This window comes from Bos mutus, chromosome 15 (genome assembly GCF_027580195.1).
Source record: "Bos mutus isolate GX-2022 chromosome 15, NWIPB_WYAK_1.1, whole genome shotgun sequence".
Classification (NCBI taxonomy): domain Eukaryota; kingdom Metazoa; phylum Chordata; class Mammalia; order Artiodactyla; family Bovidae; genus Bos; species Bos mutus.
Window position 1 is genome coordinate 2,769,978 of NC_091631.1, and position 22,353 is coordinate 2,792,330.

Sequence of the window (22,353 nt, forward strand, 5' to 3'; positions counted from 1 at the left end):
TAGCCCAGAGCCGCAGCGAGGAGCAGCTGCGACGAGGTCCATTATATAAATGTGACGTATTAAGTTGTTTCAAGAGTTAGTTTTTATCTTCCAATTACATTACTTAATGATAATGCCTCAGCCTAAAACTATTTTGTGAACTAGAAGATGAAATTAACTGAGTCAAAGGCATACCTGGGTTCTAAGGAATGGATGAGCTGGTTTTCCTTCTCCAGAACTATTTACTAGGAGGTCCTACCTACACCAGTGTTTCTGGGACGTAGGGAGCTTCTCTTCAGCGCCTGGCAGCCATCACAGAATTACACATCTGCTATAATCAACTCTCAATTCCCTACTTGAGGCTTTAGCAGTTTATTAACAAGGAGAAAGGGAAGGTGAAAAGAACTAACAATCACTGAGTGTTTTAGATTTATTATCCTGGCAATCCTTCCAAGGACTCTAAGGTAAAGTTTTACTGCAAATGAGAAAAAGGGCTACAGGTGAAGAAATTACCCAAGGTCTCAGTTAATAGCAAATTTGAACTTAACTCCAATATAAAATGATAGTCCAACACCTCTCTCCTGTAACTCTTTAGAGGTTTATTCCCAAATATCAAAAGAAAGGGGGAAAAGAAAAAGTTTCTACTTATCTTTAGGTTAACGGGTTACCCATAATGTCTCCATATAAGAAATAAGTGGGAAAAAAATAAATAAATGGAAGGAAAAGGAAAGCTTATGTGGGGGAAGAGAATGAAGCAGTTAGGTAAGCTATAGAGGACAGTTTTCATTCCAATCCCAAAGAAAGGCAATGCCAAAGAATGCTCAAACTACCGCACAACTGCACTCATCTCACACACTAGTAAAGTAATGTTCAAAATTCTCCAAGCCAGGCTTCAGCAATATGTGAATGGTGAACTTCCTGATGTTCAAGCTGGTTTTAGAAAAGGCAGAGGAACCAGAGATCAAATTGCCAACATCCGCTGGATCATCGAAAAAGCAAGAGAGTTCCAGAAAAACATCTATTTCTGCTTTATTGACTATGCCAAAGCCTTTGACTGTGTGGATCACAATCAACTGTGGAAAATTCTGAAAGACATGGGAATACCAGACCACCTGATCTGCCTCTTTAGAAATTTGTACGCAGGTCAGGAAGCAACAGTTAGAACTGGACATGGAACAACAGACTGGTTCCAAATAGGAAAAGGAGTACGTCAAGGCTGTATATTGTCACCCTGTTTATTTAACTGCTATGCAGAGTACATCATGAGAAACACTGGGCTGGAAGAAGCACAAGCTGGAATCAAGATTGCTGGGAGAAATATCAATAACCTCAGATATGCAGATGACACCACCCTTATGGCAGAAAGTGAAGAGGAACTAAAAAGCCTCTTGATGAAAGTGACAGTGGAGAGTGAAAAAGTTGGCTTAAAGCTCAACATTCAGAAAACGAAGATCATGGCATCCGGTCCCATCACTTCATGGGAAATAGATGGGGAAACAGTGGAAACAGTGTCAGACTTTATTTTTGGGGGCTCCAAAATCACTGCAGATGGTGACTGCAGCCATGAAATTAAAAGACGCTTACTCCTTGGAAGCAAAGTTATGACCAACCTAGATAGCATATTCAAAAGCAGAGACATTACTTTGCCAACAAAGGTCCGTCTATTCAAGGCTATGGTTTTTCCAGTGGTCATGTACGGATGTGAGAGTTGGACTATAAAGAAATCTGAGCACTGAAGAACTGATGCTTTTGAACTGTGGTGTTGGAGAAGACTCTTGAGAGTCCCTTGGACTGCAAGGACCCAACCAGTCCATTCTGAAGGAGATCAGTCCTGGGTGTTCTTTGGAAGGAATGATGCTAAAGCTGAAACTCCAGTACTTTGGCCACCTCATGCGAAGAGTTGACTCATTGGAAAAGACTCTGATGCTGGGAGGGATTGGGGGCAAGAGGAGAAGGGGACGACAGAGGATGAGATGGCTGGATGGCATCACTGACTTGATGGACGTGAGTCTGAGTGAACTCCGGGAGTTGGTGATGGACAGGGAGGCCTGGCGTGCTGCGATTCATGGGGTCGCAAAGAGTCGGACACGACTGAGCGACTGATCTGATCTGATATGATATAGGACATCACCTCACAACTTTGAGACCTGAGTCTCATGCCAAACATACACAGCATAAAAAACAAATTATCCTAGAGACCAGAATCTGCAAACCATTAACTAATTTTGGCAGTTAAGAGTCAGGAAAGCCTCAAGACTACAGGCCAACACCTTTACCGGTTTGCTACTTTTATTTTCAATAGATTACACTTGTCCTCACTAAAAAAAGATCACTGGGAATTCCCTGGTGGCCCAGTGCCAAGGCCCTGGGGCTTCGTCATAGCCCCACGTTCAGTCCTTGGTCAGGGAACCAAGACCCTGCAAGACATGCAGTAAACACCCCCCAAAAAAAGATCACTAAGGAATTCCCAGGGTGGGGGAGGGAAGCAAAGTGAACAGGTGAAACGTGCAACTCACCGATCACTAGACTTGCTGAGAATACCCTCTTTATTCTTAACAAGCCAAGACCTATAGACCCTGAATCTACAAGGTTCCCATATTCAAGTACGGACAACAGTAAATATCCAATCTCTTCTATAAGAATTCTAAACCAAAAAAAAAAAGTTGAATTAAATCAGATACCCAGAAAGACCAAACAGTTCAACAATGTCAACCAGGTAACAGGGCAAAAAGTCACTTGCCTACAGCACAATCCCCACGATGATGTTCTACTGTAAACAGGCTGCAGAAACAGTTTGGAATTAGAATTCTTAAAGGTTAAGAATATCAACTTTGGAATCACACTGACTGTGTTCAAATCTCAGCTCTGTTGCTTCTTAGCTATGTGACTTTGGGCAAATCTCTCTAATCCTCAGGTTTCTTTTCTGTAAAATGGAGAAGCAGGGAGAAACAAGACACACGGGACAGCTGCAAGGATGAAATGAGAGGCTCCATGGCAAGCACTCAGCAAACGCCCAACGCACAGAAAGCTACTGCTACCAACACTGCTGCAAGGAGGCCAGTCCTGAAGACTCACTAGGAGGACTGATGCTGAAGCTGAAACTCCGGTACTTTGGCGACCTCATGTGAAGAGGTGACTCACTGGAAAAGACCCTGATGCTGGGAGGGATTGGGGGCAGGAGGAGAAGGGGACGACAGAAGATGAGATGGCTAGATGGCATCACGAACTCGACGGACATGAGTTTGAGGAAACTCCGGGAGTTGGTGATGGACACGACTAACACTACTACAAACAGCTAACATAAAGGACTAAGGTTTTGGAGGTTTTGGGTTTGGGGAGGTATTGGTTTGGGGAGGTGTTGGGTTTGGGGAGATGTTGGTTTGGGGAGGTGTTGGGTTTGGGGAGGTGTTGGGTTTGGGGAGGTGTTGGGTTTGGGGAGGTGTTGGTTTGGGGAGGTGTTGGTTTGGGGAGGTGTTGGTTTGGGGAGGTGTTGGTTTGGGGAGGTGTTGATTTGGAGGTGTTGGTTTGGAGGTGTTGGTTTGGGGAGGTGTTGGTTGGGGAGGTGTTGGTTGGGGAGGTGCTGGTTGGGGAGGTTCTGGTTTGGAGGTGTTGGTAAGGCATTTGAAGAAACCACTCGTCTCCGCAGGCTCCCCTTTGCCACTAGCTATAGTTCTATAAACTACAGGCTACAGGAATTCTTCACACTCTTAAGGGTCGTGAAGTCACTCAGTCGTGTCCGACTCTTTGTGACCCCATGGACTGTAGCCCACCAGGCTCCTCCATCCATGGAATTTTCTAGGCAAGAGTACTGGAGTGGGTTGCCATTTCATGCTCCAGAGGTCAAAAGACCTGGAGTTCAAGACCTGGCTTTGCCAGAAACAGACTGTGAGACCTTGGAGAAGTTATAAATAACCCCACGTAAGCTTTACTTTTTGTTACTTTTCAGAGTTTAGCTTTATAAGATATGTAAAACTATAGACAGGGTGACTCTGAACCTCTCTCCCACCTCCACACAATTCAGCGAAGTATATCCAAAAAGATGACCAAAATTAGGCACATAAATCTCTGTGGAAAGAGGAAGATTATTTGTCTTCAGATGGAAAACTCTAAACCCCACAAAACAGTCTTTGGGCTCTGGAAGAAACCAAGAAAAAAGAAATGTTATCTTCTGTAGCCAGGTTCAAAGGCAGCGCTGTTCCCTTCTATTTCTTCAGTACAGAATCAAAGATAAAGTTATGTCCTCCCTCTAAACGCAATGATTAGCAAAAACTTCATCATCCTAGGGATTCCAAACTGCTTTTTTAAAAGGTACAGACTGAGCCATCTACTGAAGAATACACCTGTATAAAACATAGCACCGGTAACACTACAGAACATAATCAAACCAAAAAGCATAGGCATTCTAAACATGTAAAGGTATTTATTTGCCTTGACTGGCATTTGCCAAGTTCAAACCAAAACAGTCCAGTTCAACCACACAAAGAGAAAATCCACACTTAATTTTTAAATCAAAAGGAATATATTTTGTCGATAGTTTTCCAGGGCTTCTTATCACAGAGTGCTTATACCAAAGTCCAAAGTCTAAGCACCCCACCCACCACTTGAAGTTCCACCATCTGAACTGAGAACGATTGAAAGCTCAGTCAGAACAATTCTAGTATTTCTCCCTGCTGGATAGACTTGCTCCTACACTAACTCAAACCCTGGACAAGATCTGCAATAAGACGGAAAGAGGACTATGTTCACTTCCCAACCTCCTGCCAACTGGGCACTTCTCAGAATTACGTGGCCTGCTTTATGACCGGCCCAGCTTCTCCACTTAAGAGCACCCAGAAGGCTGACGGAAGGAGTCTCTGCAATGAAGGACTAGGTCTCACCGTGTCCACCACTGCGTGCACGCGAAGTCCCTTCAGTCATATCTAACTCTTTGCGACCCCGTGGACTGTAGCCCGCCAGGCTCCTCTGGCCATGGGATTCTCCAGGCAAGAACACTGGAGTGGGCTGCCATTTCCTCCTCCGGGGCGTCTTCCTGACCCAGGGATGGAGCCTAGTCTCCTGCCGTGGCAAGCGGGGGTTTGTTACCACTAGCACCACCTAAATCTAATGAATTAAGGGAGTCTCTGGTAAATCACCCTCCTCTTAGAAAAGAGTGATCATGCTATCTCATTGGAGTTTCTGAGAAAAAAAAAAAAAGGAAAATACATGAAACTTTTGGGCTTTTTGTTTTTTTTGTTTTTAAAGAAATACTCCTTGTTAAAAGGCAGCTGAGCTAGCAATCCCTATAGGTCACTTAGGACACCTTAAATATTCTAGTTACCTGTTCCAGGATTTAAATGTTTTTTGCTGTGACTTTAAAAGAAAAAAAAAAAAAACACCTCCACCATCTTGACCCTAAATTCAGAAACCAGATGGAACATTCTTATTGCTCTTTTCCCCTCCCAAGTATCCTGGGAACCCCCCAAACCGTAATATACTAAAATGGCTAAATGCTAGGCTGGCTTTGAAGCAAAGTAAGGGTGCGGCTCTCGTCTACAGAGGGGGCCCAGGACTGAAATGGTATGGAAGGAAACAAAACCTGCTTCTCTGGAGGGCGTGTGACACACAGGCAGGACTGGTCTAACAAGTCCTCCCGATCTCTCAGGCCAGGCTGCCTCCTCCTCCTCCCCCACTAACCACGTGCCTCTCCAAGGCCTTCCACCGGGACAGATAGCACTGAATTTTCTCTCAATCCAGAGAGTCTGAGACACATTGAGCTACTTACCTGTATCCCTGTTGCAACCCTGCCAGAGGCACCTTAGCCAGCCTTATAAGGAGAAAGCAGAGCTTCAGGGAGAGGCCGATAAGAAAACAAAGATAAGAAGGAGGGGCCAAAAAAAAAATACAGAGGGAGGTGTCAGACTGGAGGAAGGGGAGAGGCCAAATGCCTTTCTCCATTCTACAAAAAGTGGGAGAACAAGAGGGAGGTCAGCATACGAAGGGAAATTAGGAAAAGTCTACTCAAAACGGAACTTCACTTCTGTCTCATAAAAGACAAATCCTAAAATTAACTAGGACACCTTACACTCTTCACTACCACAGGCTAGGAAAAAAAAAATCCACGGGAAAAAAGCTTAACCTTAAGGTTTACTAGAGGTCACCCAACTGTTTGAGCTCACATTCCTTTTTTAAAGTGGCAGCTTCTCACCGACCCGCCTAACTTTCTATCTCTGGTATTCCCACCGACTCTTTTGCCCATTATTTGAAGATGACCTGGAAAAGCTGAAAGCATGTAACTGAATCACATCTACAGTCCAGCTTCCTCAGAAAGCCCTGAGCCCTAAAATGAGCAACAAGACACCGGTTCCATTAGGTTTAGGGTACGCCTTTTTTGACACAAGCAACACAGAGACAAGTGTGAGTCTATGAAGACATCATGAGGTGTGAAGGTCCTATTTCAGCCACAGGGCAGATGGCTGAAGGAAATGTTTCGCTCTAAAAGAAGAAAATCTGACCTTATAGGGGGAGAGTATTTGTGAGTTATTAATTACTGACCTCTGCCTATAAATAAACACACACACTCTTCCCAACAACCTGAGGTAGCGTTGGCCCCTTCTGTAGACGAATAAACTTGCACATCAGAAGGATTCCGTCTCCTGCCCAAGATCAACACAACTAGTGAGTGGCAGAAACTTGAAAGACTGAGTGAATATGAACTTCCTATGTTTCTTGTGGTTAAAAGTCATCCTAATTCAAATACAGAAGGTGACCAAAAGTAACTTTTGGGTGGCGGGATGGAGGGGTGGTGACAGAGGATGAGGCGGAAGCATCTAGACCTTTGGGCACTACCTTCATTTTAAAGAGCAAGACTTTACTCAGTTCTGGAGAAGAATAGCCAGAATTGAAATACCTTAGATTTCTCATTTTAAAAGGAACAAGAACTCAAGAGAAAAGCTAAAAGAAACAAAAGAAGTATTACTTTGCACAAAATCACCTACTTTTCCCCTGAAAGGCCTGCTATTGAAATCTGGCTACTTGCCACATTCTCTAAGCAGAGCGCAAGAAAGAAAATCTAATCACAAATATCCCTACTACCATTTTTAATGTGACACCTCACTAAACCAATAGCAGAGATCGGAGGTGGGATAGAAAACAGAAGGAACTAGAAGCAGGGAAGACTGTGCTAGCCAGCATCAGAACAGAGGGGAGGGATTGTTCTAGTGGTATGTCAGCAATCTGCCTCTAGGGCAGCTGTCCTCCAGGGTAATCAAAGGCCGCTTGTGTGTGTCCTCAGGGACGAGCCAGCTCCGCAAGAAGTTGAAGACTCAGCCACCCAATCCACAAGTTGAGAAGAGATGCCTGATTCACAGCTGGAATGGAGGGCAGGGAAAACACAAAACAAGGGGAGCTGGGGGTGGGGAGGGGTGGGGGCGCTCCAGGTGCTGGTTCAGTCTAGACAGAGGGGGAATCCCTGACATCGACCAACCGCAGCCCACTGGAGCGCAGGGAACTGCCAGTACCTCTCCGTACTGAGAAACGGGGGCGCGGGCGGGTACCTCTCCGTACTGAGAAACGCGGGCGCGGGCGGGTGCCTCCCTTGGTGGTCCAGTGCTAAAGGCCTCACGCTACTGAAGCAGGCGGCCCAGGTTCCAGCCCTGGTCAGGGGAAACGGATCCCCCATTCACTGTGTTTATTCATTTCACTGCGCCAAAGATTTTTTTTTTTTTAAGAAGTGGGTTTCTCCAGCTCCGTATGGACTAAGGCATCAATTGGAATTGCCCCTTTCTACGATGCATGAGACACGGTGCTCGGGACTGGTGCACTGGGATGACCCAGAGGGATGGGATGGGGAGGGGGGTAGGAGGGGGGTTCAGGATGGGGACACATGTACACCCATGGCTGACTCATGTCAATGTATGGCAAAACCACTAAGTAATTAGCCTCCAATTAAGATAAATAAATTTATATTTTAAAAAAGGAATTGCCTGTTTCTATCCTTTTCACAGACTCAACAGATCTGCAATATATACCGTAACATAAAATAAACATCTACCTCCTTCTAATATTCCTTCCTTAATTAAATCCGAGAGATCTATAAATAGTAGCAGCGCACATTAAAAAGTCAGTGAGATCCCAATATAAGAGACGGTAGCCATTTACTTAACTCGAGTGCTAAACGCAAAAGGCCACAGTCACAACTCGCACTCCCCGGCCCTCGGAGAAGCTCGCTGCCCCAAGACCCACTAGACACACAAAGGCTCTCTCTTCTCAGTAGAGCCCGGCAGCGGAGCGGCTCTCCAGGGACAAAGAGATTTCACAGGAGAACCACAAAGACATCGCCCCTCTCGGCTCCCCCACTCCCAGCTTTCTCACTTCCTGTCACAGTAGCACCAGACCACAGTCTCCCAGAAACAAACAAATACAAAGTGCTGGATTCTGGGCTGCAAGCCAACCGCATTCCAGGGCATCCTGTCTACCAATCGCCAGCCCGAGCTCCCACTCTGCCCCGAGCAGCTCCTTATCATGTTCAGGGAAAACAACCCTCCTCCCTGCCCCAAGCTACAGGGGACAAAGCTCGGGCCTTTCAGCATCGGCGGAGATATCCTGTGTGAGGACCTAAGGGCTCAGAGGGCCTGGGGCGATTTTCAAGGCTCCTTCTTGGCTAGTTTCTTCACCTGGGGGACTGGGGATTTTAAAGCTGCTGCTGGTGTTATACTCAGCTCAGCTGTGTGTGATATATCCCACAGAAAGCTTCATCATGGCAACCTGATCACCAATCCGCATTCAGTCAAGAGAATACTCACGCCTGGGAAAACAACTTCGGACACATCCTCTATCCTGCTCTCTATCACCCATTTCTACTGTTTAAAGTCTTTCAAACTCTTCGCCACAAGCTAAAACTGCTTTCTAAAAGGCCCCACAGAGAACAAACAAAAGGCAGCAGACTCCACCCTGTGTAGAGGCGGAACAGGCACCAGCAGATGCCAGAAGCAAAGTTCTCCCTTTCCCCAGGGAGTGAAGGGAGGTCTCCTAGGGGTTGCACAGTAGTTCTTGCAGCAAGAAAGGTCGACACTACAGCAGCTTCCCTGCTCACTGCTGCCCCTGGAGTGGGTCAGGGGCTGTATGCAGGTTTGGCACCTCATCAGGAAGGAAAACCTCCCTCCCTATAAGAGCCCTCAGCTCATACCAAGAATGGGATATATGATACATTTTTTTATTGTCTTATACAAGCCCATTGGGTGTTAGCCCTAAACTCCAGAAGCAAAGACGTAGAAAGAAGTCAAGCCCTATTAACCAGATTCTTGAAATCCAAAGTAACACCCTTTGCCCCCAGGGCTCAATTCCCCTGGCGTAAAGCACAGCACAAGGTTTAGGGCGCAGAGCTCTCAAACCAGGGGGATATTCCAGGCAATTAAAGAGTGAGTAATACACAGTTATTTCTCATCTTCTCCCCTTCCTTTCTCCTTCTTGGCTCTGCTAGAAGCTCCCTATGCAGAAACCTGATTTGGATGGTACATGTTGATGCAAAAAGAGATAAGTCTAAAACAGCACAATTAGAATGAATTATTCCATATCTGGCTATGATATAACCAGATACAAGGAGGTGGAGCAGGTATAGACACAATAATCAAGTCATTCTAGGACTGGACAGAAAAAAGAATATTTAGCCGTATTCACCCTGTATTTCAGACCAGACAGAGCCTTGCCACTGCAAGCTCTATCACTGAGGCACACGCAGTTTGAAATCTCTTACACAGCGCTGAATCAAACCAACTCAGGAATAACTTTAAACGTTCGTATTAATTTAAAAGTTAGTATTCTTACCCAATTCTCCTTCATTCATACTCCAGGCCAAATACATTAGTGGGAGATGGTTATATCAAAAGCAGATAAAACAGCACAGTAGGAGAGTTTAAGATATCTTTTTTTTAAGATACTTAAAAAAACACACACCCCAGACAGAGAACCGGACACACCAGTATCTCTGCTGCTGTTACTCCAAAGGGATCCTCAGCAAGTTCTCTGCCTCAAATTGAGCAGGTGAGACAGAAAATGCATGCTGACTCAGAAATACAGTCACCCCACAACGTGAGGGAAGGAAGCAGACCAGTACAGCCAACTGATCGCAGTTTAGCACAACTTCACGCTTCTACTCCTGTCCTATCTCTGGCTGTTTGCAGACAGTCAGAAAACCCAACCAAAGAAATAACAAAGAAGTAAGGAGAAAGTCAATGGAAGGGACCAAGACTTAAGCTGAATACTAAATGGTTGGGAAAGTATGAATCTGTTTTGCTATATAACTTCACACATACCCCTTTTCTCCCCGTCAGCCCAAAGCTGAAAGAATTGGAAGGAGGTGAGGCAGAGGAAAGAATGTGATTGGGAAAAGGTTTTGCTACATTCCAACTAGCCAACATCCCACATAGCATTAAAAGTGCCCAAGGATCCAATCCCACTACTGAGAGTTGCTAGGACTCAGCTAACACACACCCAATTCCTCTACCACCCTCCCCCTAACACCCTGAAAAGAAGCATAATGGAGATAGCTTGATGAAGGCACCAGCTGTTTCCCCCACCCTCCCTCCCCCCAGCCCCAGAGACCACAGTTCAAACTCACATCAAACACTTAATACAATTGACTGGCCAGTAGGAAGGAGAAGCCAGAACTAAAATAGCAGGAAGAGTGCCAACTGGCCCCACTTAGAAGGAATGCTTTCTTGGCTCAATTTAAAAATAAGAAACTTCTGTCATCCACTCCCCTCTGCCCATTTATGCTCTCCTTTCCACAACCTACCCCTCAGTATCAAATGGATTTCAGTTTCTTCCCTCCTTGATCTATTTTCAAATGTCAGGGAATACAGGGGAGGTATAAGGTTTAATGTAAAATAATGTCTTGGAGACTGGAAGGCTTCCTGGACTGCAACAGCAAGCGCAGCACAAAGCTATTAGATAATGTCAAGTAGAAAGCAGTCCACGCAGCATCCATCTCCGGGTTTTAAGAAGGGAACAAATGCTTCTGCTCTTCCACACTGATATGACCTGACCTCCCCAGGCATAATAGCCAGTTAAAGCACTACTGTGACCAGCCCCTCCCCCAGCCATATTCTAAGTGGGCCAGCATTAGCCAAGGAGGAAGGGAAGGAAGCCGGCACTTCCTTTTCAGACAGGAAGTAACATTGGCCCTTCCTGCTGAGTTTTAAACAAATTGTCCAGCTGAGTTTCAATGTTAACATCCTCTCCTGAAGTCGTTCCACAATTTCAAAATGGAGAAGGGAAATGGAGATGTGGTCTAAGTTTCCCTTCCCCCTAAGAGGCAAGTCCTCCATCCCATACTAAGCACTGGCAGAATCCCCAAATCCGACAGTGACATCAGTCATTTATTTCAAAACAACACAGGATACAGAGGTAGAAAGCTTCCAACTACCCACTGACACCATGAACTAGTCTCCTCTATTTCTCATACTAAGTCACCACCCATCTGAGAAATCATACAGATCTGTAGCTTAACTCAAAAGTTCCAATTTTGTGGTCCTCAAACCTGAGTGATCAGAATCACCTGGGAAGCTGTTTTTAGAAATATCTCCCAAATCTACATCCCCAGTCCTCACACCTTACTATCTAGGTGCCTCAGAATTCATCTTCGTAAAAAGCTCTCAAAGCGGTTCTGACAGCTGCTGGGAACCACCATCCTGGCCTATCCTGACAACCCTCTGCCCACCACATTCCTCTCCCAAAAAGGACACTGGTTGTAAAATACATTATTCGGACCTGCTTTACTGTTCATTAGACAGCTCGTTATTCAGTTTGGATTAAAGTTTCTTTGAAAGTATGGAATTAAATATATAGATGGCCAGAATGATACAATACTAAATGCTATATTCCAGGCTCAGAACCTAAAAGGAAGAACTATCTCACTTCTTTGGAATCCTGAGTTGCTACAGTGGAGGATATCCCTATTTACACTGCAGATTGGAAAACCCAATTATTGTTTCAAATGACTCAGTTTAACTTTCCTCCAAGGAACAAAGAGCTATACCACATTTCCTAAGATTGGTTCCACATTCCATCCCAAAAGAAGTCTGAAGTCTTAAATCTAACATTCAAGACCCTAGATAATTTTAGCCCAGTTGACAATATAATAGAAACACCAGAAACTCTAGATTCACGTGTTACCTCTGACACTTATCCAAGTAAGTCACTTTAACTTCTGCTTTGAATAGCAAGTGAATAGTAAGATGTTTTTAGAAGGAGCATAAAGAGGAGTATTTCCACAAGGAAGCATGTCACCAGAGACTTAGGAAAGAAGAATGGCATCAAAAGACTGACTTTCAAGACAACTATAAACATCTGTAAAGCAGTGATTTAAAGCAACTCCAAAATTTGGGGAATCTGATTGCCGAGAGTATTTCCTGCAAAATGATACAGTTATCTGACCAAAGGAGAAGGGGACAGGAGGGAAAAAAAGTTTTCTGATCGAGGGCATCTCCCAAGGATGATATTAGGTAACAGAATGACAACTAGATAGGTATAATTAAAGGGAAAAGTAGATGGTAACCAGGTCAAGCTACAGGGTTAAACCCCAAACTGAGAGAGAGACCCAGAAAGAGACAGAGACAGTCTTTCACTGAAGGACAGACTAGCAAAACAAGAAATCTTGCAAGAGAAAGAAAGAATGGGTGATTCGAGACAGATTCCTCTGGGAATCACTATGCTTTTACTTTCCATTATGGGGGTGCCACAGAACACTGATGACTGCACGCTAGTGCTTCTTCAATCCCACCAAAGCCAACCAGGCCAAGGGGTTCAGCCTATGTTTTAACACCATTACTGCTTAAACATATTAATACATAAAAAGGGAAAACAGACATACAGTTAGTTATCAGGATTGATCACACCCCCTGATGTGCAAGACAGTAATATGGATACGGTGACCTATAAAATGGACCCTGAAGCTATTTAATCTCAATGATGAGGGCTGTGAGGAAGCAGGAACTTTTGGTCCAATGAGCAAAACAAAAAGCAGCAAATAAGTGGGGTAGGCATAATATTTGGTCATAAGCCAAATCAACAAATGTACTAAAAAAAAAAAAAAACTCAATGTACTCAAATGTACTCAAAAAGAAGGCTGTCACTTCTACTGTTCATAGAAATTTGACTCTGTAGATCAGTTGGTGGAGAAACAGATTTCTCTAGGGAAGAAAAATTTGATCTCAGTTTCCACACACACACAAGCTTGTTCAAAATAGCTGCATTACTTTTATCATTCTCCAAGACAAGGGTCATCCACCTATGCAGATTCTGCTACTTTGCGATTTCCTTCTGACTATTCTGCAATGGGACAAAGATGGAGGCTGGGCCAGGTGTTGCCTCAGCTCCTTGTAAAGCACACACAAAAACTCTCTCTCAGCTGTCGTCTTTGGGGTCTGCGGCAAGGAGACTGCCAGCGCTGCACAGTGCGGGAGTCCACACGGCCTCCCCTGACATGCGCACACTCATGGGCCTCTGAACGCGTCTGCCACCCCATCTCTCTTGCCTGCTAGTAACAACCAGTCTGTTAGGGCCTTTGCACTTTGTACCCTTATCTGTGTGACTTCATTCCGATTTCTTTTAAGTCTCTTTCAAACATTATTTGTAAGCGAGGCCCTCCCTAACTGCTCCATATTAAAACAAGCTCACTCCTGCCCTTGCACTTGCTATTCACCACTCCACATATTTGGCTTTATTTTGTTCCTCAATAGTGCTATCATACTCTGACTTACTGTGTATTTACTTGCTCACTTAATGCCTATCTTCCTCCAGCTGGAATGTGAGCTCCGTGAGTCCCAGTGGGTGCACAGCAGGCTCTCGGATCTCTTTCAAACAAAGATGTTTCACTTTTTCAGTGAACGCAAAAAATTAAACTTTGGAAAAGTAAATCAACATTATTTCATTTTTCTTTCTACAAATTTCTTTCTAATTGTGACGTTAGGCCCATCAATGGGGGTCTCAAGTAGTCTTACCTGCAGATTTGGCTGACCTTCAGCAGGGCAGACATTCAATGGTCAATTCTTCCCTGGTTTACAAAGCAGCCAACAGAGAACTAAACAGAAGAGAGGTTACAGAACTCCCCCGTCCCAACAAAGAAACAGTGAAAAGAAATCAGATTGGCACCAATTTCTCCTTTAAAATAGATCACTCTATTTTAAAAGTGTACTGAATATACACCAGCTACTTTATTTCAATGAGATTTACTTCATTTGCAATAAAATGGAACCTGTAGGTGCTTTGATAAAAGTACTGAAAAGTTGACCTAGTTTCTATAACAATGCCTTATATCCTCAACCACCAGAATACATTTTGGGTTTTTCAAATATAAGCTCCCTAAAACAAATATCTTTACTCCACAAAGACACCTCTCAATACACGGCCGCATTCAGTACTGAACAACATGGGAAACACACACAGAACCGATAAATACCCCGTAAGTGACTTCCTTTTACTCCAGGAAAGTAAGTATCTTCTGCTCTACTGAATAAAAATGAGCAATTAATTAGTAAATGTGGGTGATATTTGAAAATGGGGGGGAAAAAACCTTAATCTGAATTAGAACTCAGTCTTCTTGAATCATAACAATTAATCCTAATATAGACCTAACTGAAATAACCAAATTCAGTATCCTAATACTCGAACCTTCACCACATGAGTACAATTTATTCTATTTTAAGAATTAGAAATTTCTTTCATATTAAGTGTTAGTGAGGCAAAGTGATGCCCATGAAGACCACCAACCTAAGGGGAAAAAGATAGGGGAGGCAAAAAGGTAAAGGAGACACCAAATAAAAAGAGGAAAGCGAACGAAAAGGAGAAACAGGAGAATCAGTAGAGGGAAATGTGGGTTTAAAAAACCACAGAGGACTTCTCTGGTGCGCAGTGAGTAAGAATCTATCTGCCAACGCAGGGGACACAGGTCTGTCTGATCCCTAGTCCAGGAAGGTCCCACAGGCCGAGGGGCAACTAAGCCACAACTACGGAGCCCATGGGCTCCATGGTCCCAAAAGAGAAGCCACATACTGAGAAGTCCACACACCGCAACTAGAGCAGCCCCCAGTTCGCTCTGTCGCAAGCAGAGAAGCCCATACGCTGCAGCAAAGACCCAGCACAGTCACAAATGAACACCTATGGGGTTAGGAGAAGTCATGATAGGAAGCTATAGAGAGCCAACAGAAACGAAGTGTAAAGGCTTTCCAGAACACTAGTTTCATGGGTTATTTGGTATGAGGGAAGGAAAAACTTAGGCTGGAAGAAACCAAAAGCTTCCAGACAAGGCTGCAGTTAACACATATGTATTTCCCACAGGCCACAGTTTAGTTTTCCACATATAAGAGCAGACAGACCACTTTCACAGAAGCACACTTCTCACAGGAAGCACTGATGAACTCAAAATCTCTATGTGTCTCAGTTTTGCAAATGTCCCATAAATAAGGGTTGGGAATAGAAAATGATGTTTCCTTAACATTAAAAAGTGAGGTTTATTTCAAGAGAAGACAGTAAAAAAACCACCTTCATCGCTGTGCAATTGCTTCCTGTACATTCAAAACTAACGTTATCCTACAAAATCCCGGTTGGACAAGTGAGACATCAAGGGAAAGAAACTGGTCCGAAATTAAGAATAATAAACCCAAACAAAGCTTTTTCAATCCACTCTCTACCAAAATTAAAGGAAGTTTACCCTTGGATGCTAGATTTCTGTCTCCTGTAGATACAAAAAGATGGGAGAAATTGTATTGCTGTTTTTTCCCCCTAAAGTATCCAAATCTCCTAAGAAATTTGCAGCTTTGGCTGCCACCAGCTTCTCTTCTCTCACTCACGCCTCAATTTATTAAGAGCTATCCATTCCCACAGCACCCGTACTTTGGACTACCCTGCCTCCACAACTTAAACTTGCCTATCGCTAAAGGCACTTTTTGTCTATTTAAAAAAAAGAAAGAAAAGCCTATTCATCCAGGATACCCATTTATTCTGTAATAAAAGCATCTATATCCACCACAGAGTCTCAGGTCTTAAGACACCTTAAAGGAAACTTAGTCAGACAAATGATGTTTGAATTCATTCAAAGTATTCATTCTAATAGCAAAAACGAGGTGTTCCCATGAGCCAGACAACAGCCTATGAATTTCGCATGTATTAAGTCACTTCATCATCACAACAATCCTATGCGACAGTTAATATCATTGTCCTCATTTCACATACAAGGAGATCGAGGCATAGAGCAATTAAACAATCTTCCCAGGGCTACTTCGCTAGTTAAGTGGTAGAAGATTTGAACACAGGTACCCGTCTATGGTCAGACACGACTGAAGCGACTTAGCAGCAGCAGCAGCAGCAGTCCAGCTCCAGCATCCACGCTCTTAGCATGCAGAGCTGCCCTGCTTCTATATTTGTGGCACATTTAGATTGGAAATTCCCTGTTTGGTCAGCATATTGATCAAAAAATACAGAATAATAAAGCATTTATGGCAAAATTTTAACAACTGGTGTTAAGGTGAATGAAGGATATACAGGAGTTATTGTACTCCTATTCCAATTTTTCTGAAAGTCTGAAATGTTTTCAAAATAAGTTTTATCATCCAAAATGGGGCATGTTTTGTGACCAAATTACCTGTAGGCCATCAGAGAAGACTTTGAGAAAAGAAAACTCTCTATCTTTATAATGTCCCCACTACATGCCTAATCTAAATGCCCACATCATTCCAATCAGGTTTAAGGACTCACTGGAGAGGAAAATGGCCTTAAAATGGAAAATACTGTCCCTGCACCAGAATAATAAATATTAAGTATTGAGAACAGGGTCCACATTTAATAATCAATAACATGCAATTCCAAGTAGAATGGGGGGTGGGGGGCGGTTACTTCCAAAAATACATTATACAATAAAACTAAATACAAATCAATCCATACCTTCATATCCCACTGGATAGTTCTAACTGAACAGTCGTTCTTCCCCGCCTTTACAATCTCCCTGCCAGGAGATATCAATGCCCTCTATTACAAACCTTGGAGGCAGCTGCGTTTAGGCAGAGCAATCCCTATTTCAGCGTCTCATAGCATTTAACCCCTTTTGCAAGGAAAGAGAACATGAAATCACATAGTAATAAGCTATGGCTCATTCCTTTAGGCAAATTTCTTGTTACTATTATTCCTAATTTCCCAGAAAATTAATTTGGGTTCTTAAACTCATAAACTTTCCAATACACTTTGTGAACAAAATCTCCTAGTTTCATAGCGAAAGCAGTGACAAAAAATGTATATATATAATGATGTCCAAACATACTTTATTTGAAGCACTAATGTTCAAACTATCATTTCAAGCTTTTTATGTTTTTATTAACAAGTATAAAAACCATTTACTTCCAACACAGCTGAAAGCAATACTTCCCTGCTGCTGCCCTAATATGTTCTGGGTAACCAGTTCCTCCCCTCTAGAAAATGGTTACATATAAGGTTTCAGTGGCTGAAGTTAACAGCTGCCTATAATATGAGATGAACTGACTAGGATTCTTAACTATTTACACTATTATTTGTACTGCTTGCCCAGAAAAGAAACAGGATTAAAGAAAAATTCAAATTTTAAACCTTCAATTCTTTCTAAAAACTGTCTTTAAAAATGGAAGGTAGGCAATGTATAAAAAGTTAAAACTACAGACTAAATTTCAAAATCACATAGCAATTTTATTCATCTTTGTTGAATTTCTTCCCATCTCAACTTCCTTTCAGCCTTCCCCACAAAAGTCCCTCACTGATTCCCATCGTGCCTTATTTAACCAAGATTTACTGAGCACCTCAATATATCACCAGGGCTTCCCTGGTGGCTCAGATGTTAAAGCGTCTGCCTGGAATGCGGGAGACCTGGGTTCGATCCCTGGGTCGGGAAGATCCTCTGGAGAAGGAAATGGCAACCCACTCCAGTAATCTTGCCTGGAGAATCCCATGGAGGGAGAACCCTGATAGGCTACAGTCCGTGGGGTCGCAGAGTAGGACATGACTGAGCGACTTCACTTCACTCGATATATCCCAGACACTAAGACAGGCGCTAAGGGGATACAGAGATAAGACAGTATCTACACTCAAGCAGGTCAGAATAGGGGAAAAGACAAAAAAAAAAAAAAACAGACAATTGTAATACAGTGTGATAAACATTATTTGAACTACCTGCTACAAACCTCTCCCTGCAAATCGGCAATTCATTCCAAACCCAAGTCAGAAAATTCTCTGGAAGAAATTTCACTGATAAATAAAGTTTGAGGCATTTCCAGTAGGTTTAAGAATTACAGGACAATAATGAAAAAAAAAAAAAAAAAAAGAATTACAGGACAATAATGGTGTGCATATGGAAAGATCCCTGTAATAAAGTTGAGATAATATCCATTCTAACATATCTAGCTCCTTACAGCTTTATGGAAAATGGATTTTTTACATACACTACTCTATCTCGGAGCATGCAGGAACTCTAAGCAAGCACTGACCTTCCTCAGGATGAAGCACTCCTGCCTCTCAAAAGGGCTCAGTTTAGTTCTGGCTCTTGTTTCTATTCTCTCTGGAGAACGGCAGTGTTTTAGCGGTTAAATCCACTAACTTTATATAGTCAGAACAGGGTTTAATCCTGGCCTTGGTCACTTACAAGCACTGAAATTTTCAGCAAACCTCAAGTTCTCTGAGGCTCAAATTCCTTAAAAAACAAAAAAAAACCAAAAAACAACAAACAGAAAGTTACTGTAGGAAATTAAATAAATAGTTCAGGCAAAATGGTTAGCACTCACTGAGTAAACAAGGTGGGGGCGGGAGAGGGAGGGCTGGCACTTAGGAACAGGGGCACCAGGTACCAGAGCAGAAAGCAGTGAATTACACCGAGCTAATCACTTTGGTATTCCAACTGAATAATGATCTACGCTTAATTTATTTGCATCCATCCTCTCTCACTCATCTCTAGAGATCATCTACCTCATAAACCCAAGGCTGAAATTGCAATTACTCAGAGCTTCTTTTTAAGATTTCCAACAGTCCCCATTTTTATCCTAGCTGAAAGAACGTGTTCTAACCCCTTTGACTCTCCATAAGTGAACCCTAAGAAAGGAATTAAGACTCTAGACACCCAAAGGAGGCCCCTACCTAGAACACAGACCATACCTTAGTCATATAACAAAGAAACCAACAGCATAGAGGAGTCAAACAAGGAAAGGAAAATCTGCAGAACTCATACTTACTTGTCATTTTCTACCCCCAAACCAAAATGAGGAGCAAAACAAAAAATAAAAGATTTACTTATTCACACTCTTCCTCTATTTCCTGGAAGAACTAGCAGAGGTGAGGTAAAAGACGAAGCTTCCATCTTATCATTCAAGAGGCTCTAATAGCACACACCAGTCAAAACAATGCCTCCGTTCGTGGAAATAGTCCTGGACGCTTTACAACCAGGATGCTCACTGCAGTGATACAAAGCCCAGTGTTTAAAGCTGGACCCAAACCACCACCACTCAGCCACCCAGAACCTGTTTTCAAACTGCCTTTGTACTCGCTCCGACTCCCTCAGCCCTCCCCCTAAAGGCTGAGTGGGAAACGGACACTCTGGCAGCAGCACGACCGATCCTCCAGAGATCCACCAAGAAACCCCCCAGGCTGCAGTCAAGGCTGAAGGGAGCTTTCGAAAATTTGGAAATGATGTAACTACAGCCCAGCAAAACACACACGTCGTCCTTTCTCTTTCTTTTTAACTGCACTTGCTATAATCAGATGATCCAGACATTAAAATCTTACTGTAGCCCTTGCATAAATTAGATTAAAAGGGACAAAGTTCAGTTTCCTCTGAAGCTACAACCTCACAAGAATGAGATTATCTTTCAAGAAACAGTCTTGTCCTGGAAAAGAAATTCAAGGAAGTGTTCTAGTCTAAAAAGAATTAAGGGGCGGGGTGGCGTGGGGTGGGGGGTTCAAAATCAGAGGATTAGTATAGATACATACCAGTTTAAATCTAATAGCAGCTTACATATTAAGGACCATCCTGCTACAATTAGAGCAATGTCTATTGCAGTTATAATTTTGCAGATGATTCGCATTTTCAAAGGGAGAAGGTAGGGAACATCCAGTTTTCAGCTACCGAGGAGCCGGCTATATGCTTATCTAGTATTTTTGCAAGAATGTATGTGCAAAACAAAAACAAATCTTAAGATTAAACGTAAGATAGGAAAGCACAGCCATGGGCCTTCAGTTCTTAAAAGATTTCTGATTTCACAGCAAGTTAACCAAATCAAAAATGCACCTCCAAAAAAACAACTTTCAGATTGGTTTAAAAATAAGAATTACCCCTGTTCTTTCGCAAACGCACCCTACACACTAGAGTCTATATTAAGTGTTTCAGCCTGACCTTTTTTTAATCCCAGCCTCTTTCAGAGAGCACAAAGCTGAAAACGTCTCTTGTGTGCTACTTTAACTCAGGTGAGCTAAAAGGCATGGCTAGAGGTTCCTTATCCCTTTAAGCACGGACACCAGACATTATGGTACGTGCAGACTGAACATACAATACCGCCACAAATCTTTGCCATCAAAGGTAGTTTTAGAAGGAAGGGGATGGCAATCCAGTTACCAAGGATCTATCTGTTTTCTTTTACAAGGCAAAGCAGGGAGGCTAAGTCTAGAAGGCGAAAGAGGCTCCCACCCACCACACCTGAAAAAGTAAGAGAGGGATCCACCCAGGAACAGCAGGGCTGAAACCGGTCTGGGCCGTTCAAACTCTCCAGGGGGAAATATCACTATTTAAGCTGCAAAGCTCCCTGCAACTTTCTGCTTTCACAAATTTAATGACAAAAGGGAGAAAAAAAGCTTTTGAAACATATTTAGAACCATCTGTATAACTAGCTTCCGACCCGGACAAATTCCTTTCCCAACCCACACACAACATGCCAAAAAAACCCAACTTTTGGTTTGGGCTCTGAAAACAGAAGTTTGTTAGCCTAACCTAGAAAAAAACACATACAATCAAAGACCACACCAAAATGTAAATTTATGGAACAGCTCTCACCCCTCTGAATCTATTCATCTCCCTATATTAGACCTAGAAGTTTGTTTCTGGGTCTTGAATATCTTCCTTTGCTTTAAATACGATAAAATACCAAAATTCCCCCAAATAAGTAGAAAGAAAAATTAATAATTGTTTAAAAGTCACTCGTCAGCATAACAGACCCTCTCGTTTTCAAATTCCCTCGGTTACCATAAGACAAAAATTCAACTTGGCTTATCCTGCTTTACCCGTCTATACACATATTTTTTAAAAAGGCACACACCTCAAATGTGGACTTCTGAAAACCACTTCTTTAAGAGAGAAAACCAAGGCTCCGTCAATGTGCTGAGAAAGACAAATCCAGCAAGGTAGTTGCTTTTTCGCCACCTCTTCCTCCTTTCAGGATCTTTCCTGCTCTTCTTTCTCTCTCTCCCCTTTTTTTTCTCTCAGATCCAACACCTAAAATGGAAGTTGCACCCAGCCAAAGGCTAGGGAGCCTGGGTGGTGACAAACTGATCTGGCAGCCCTACCCCCTCGCTTTCCTAAGTGATGTCAGCCCCTGAGAACTTCCAATAGGAGCTAGGCATAAATCAGGGAGCTGATTTTATCCAATAGGAAACTTTATTATAGGAAACAGGGGAAAAAAAGCAAGAGGAGGAGAAAAAGAGACAGGGGGAAGTTTTATATATATATTTATATTTAAAGTGGAGACTATATAATCTCTAAGGAATTACTGCAGAGCTGGGAGGAGTCGGGGAAGGGGGCTGAAGGAACAAGGGCTTTCTAGAATGGCATGCCTAAGAACCACGGTTCTCTTTGATGGTGGAGTTCTTGCTCCCTCCTTCCTTTCCGGGTAGGGAAGAAAAAAAGCTGATTTTATTTGCCTGCTGTTATTTGGTTTGTTGCTTTCTACCCCAGAGCATTTCCCACAGGAAGATAGGATGGGAAGGAGCAAGAAACACTAGAAACAGGGCTACAGCGTGTTGGCTGGGGTAGTAGGGGATATCTGAGGTGAATTCTCAATTTTATTTTGGTTTAAATGCATTAGAGTTAATTAGAAAAACAAATACTTCGACTTAACATTTTTAGTGTCTGTACTTTCAACTGGGCTTCCCTGGTGGCTCAGCTGGTAAGGAATCCGGCTGCAATGCCGGAGACCTGGGTTTGATCCCTGGGTTGGGAAGATCCCCTGAAGAAGGGAAAGGCTACCCACTCCAGTATTCTGGCCTGGAGAATTCCATGGACTGTGTATCCATAGGGTCGCAAAGAGCTGGACACAGCTGAGGTACTTTCACATACACACATACTTTCAACTAGAAGGAAGCTGAATCCACTAGGCTGTTGAAGAAAATCAGTCTTCTCATTTG

At 43.1% G+C, this 22,353-nt stretch overlaps 1 protein-coding gene across 13 annotated transcripts in view; it reads right to left on the bottom strand.

Annotated features, from left to right (window-relative positions):
- The window catches only part of CTNND1 (catenin delta 1), a 45,047-nt gene extending 23,544 nt beyond the window's left edge, over nucleotides 1–21,503 (bottom strand). For 11 of the 13 annotated variants that reach the window (XM_070383293.1, XM_070383292.1, XM_070383287.1 and 8 more), the window contains exon 1: nucleotides 21,270–21,503. The gene's annotated coding sequence lies outside the window, so the exon portion shown is untranslated. Of the gene's footprint in view, nucleotides 1–19,196; nucleotides 19,403–21,269 lie in introns of those variants that run through there. The other 2 variants (XM_070383288.1, XM_070383284.1) reach the window with 2 other exon arrangements.
- Between the last annotated feature and the right edge of the window lie 850 nt (nucleotides 21,504–22,353).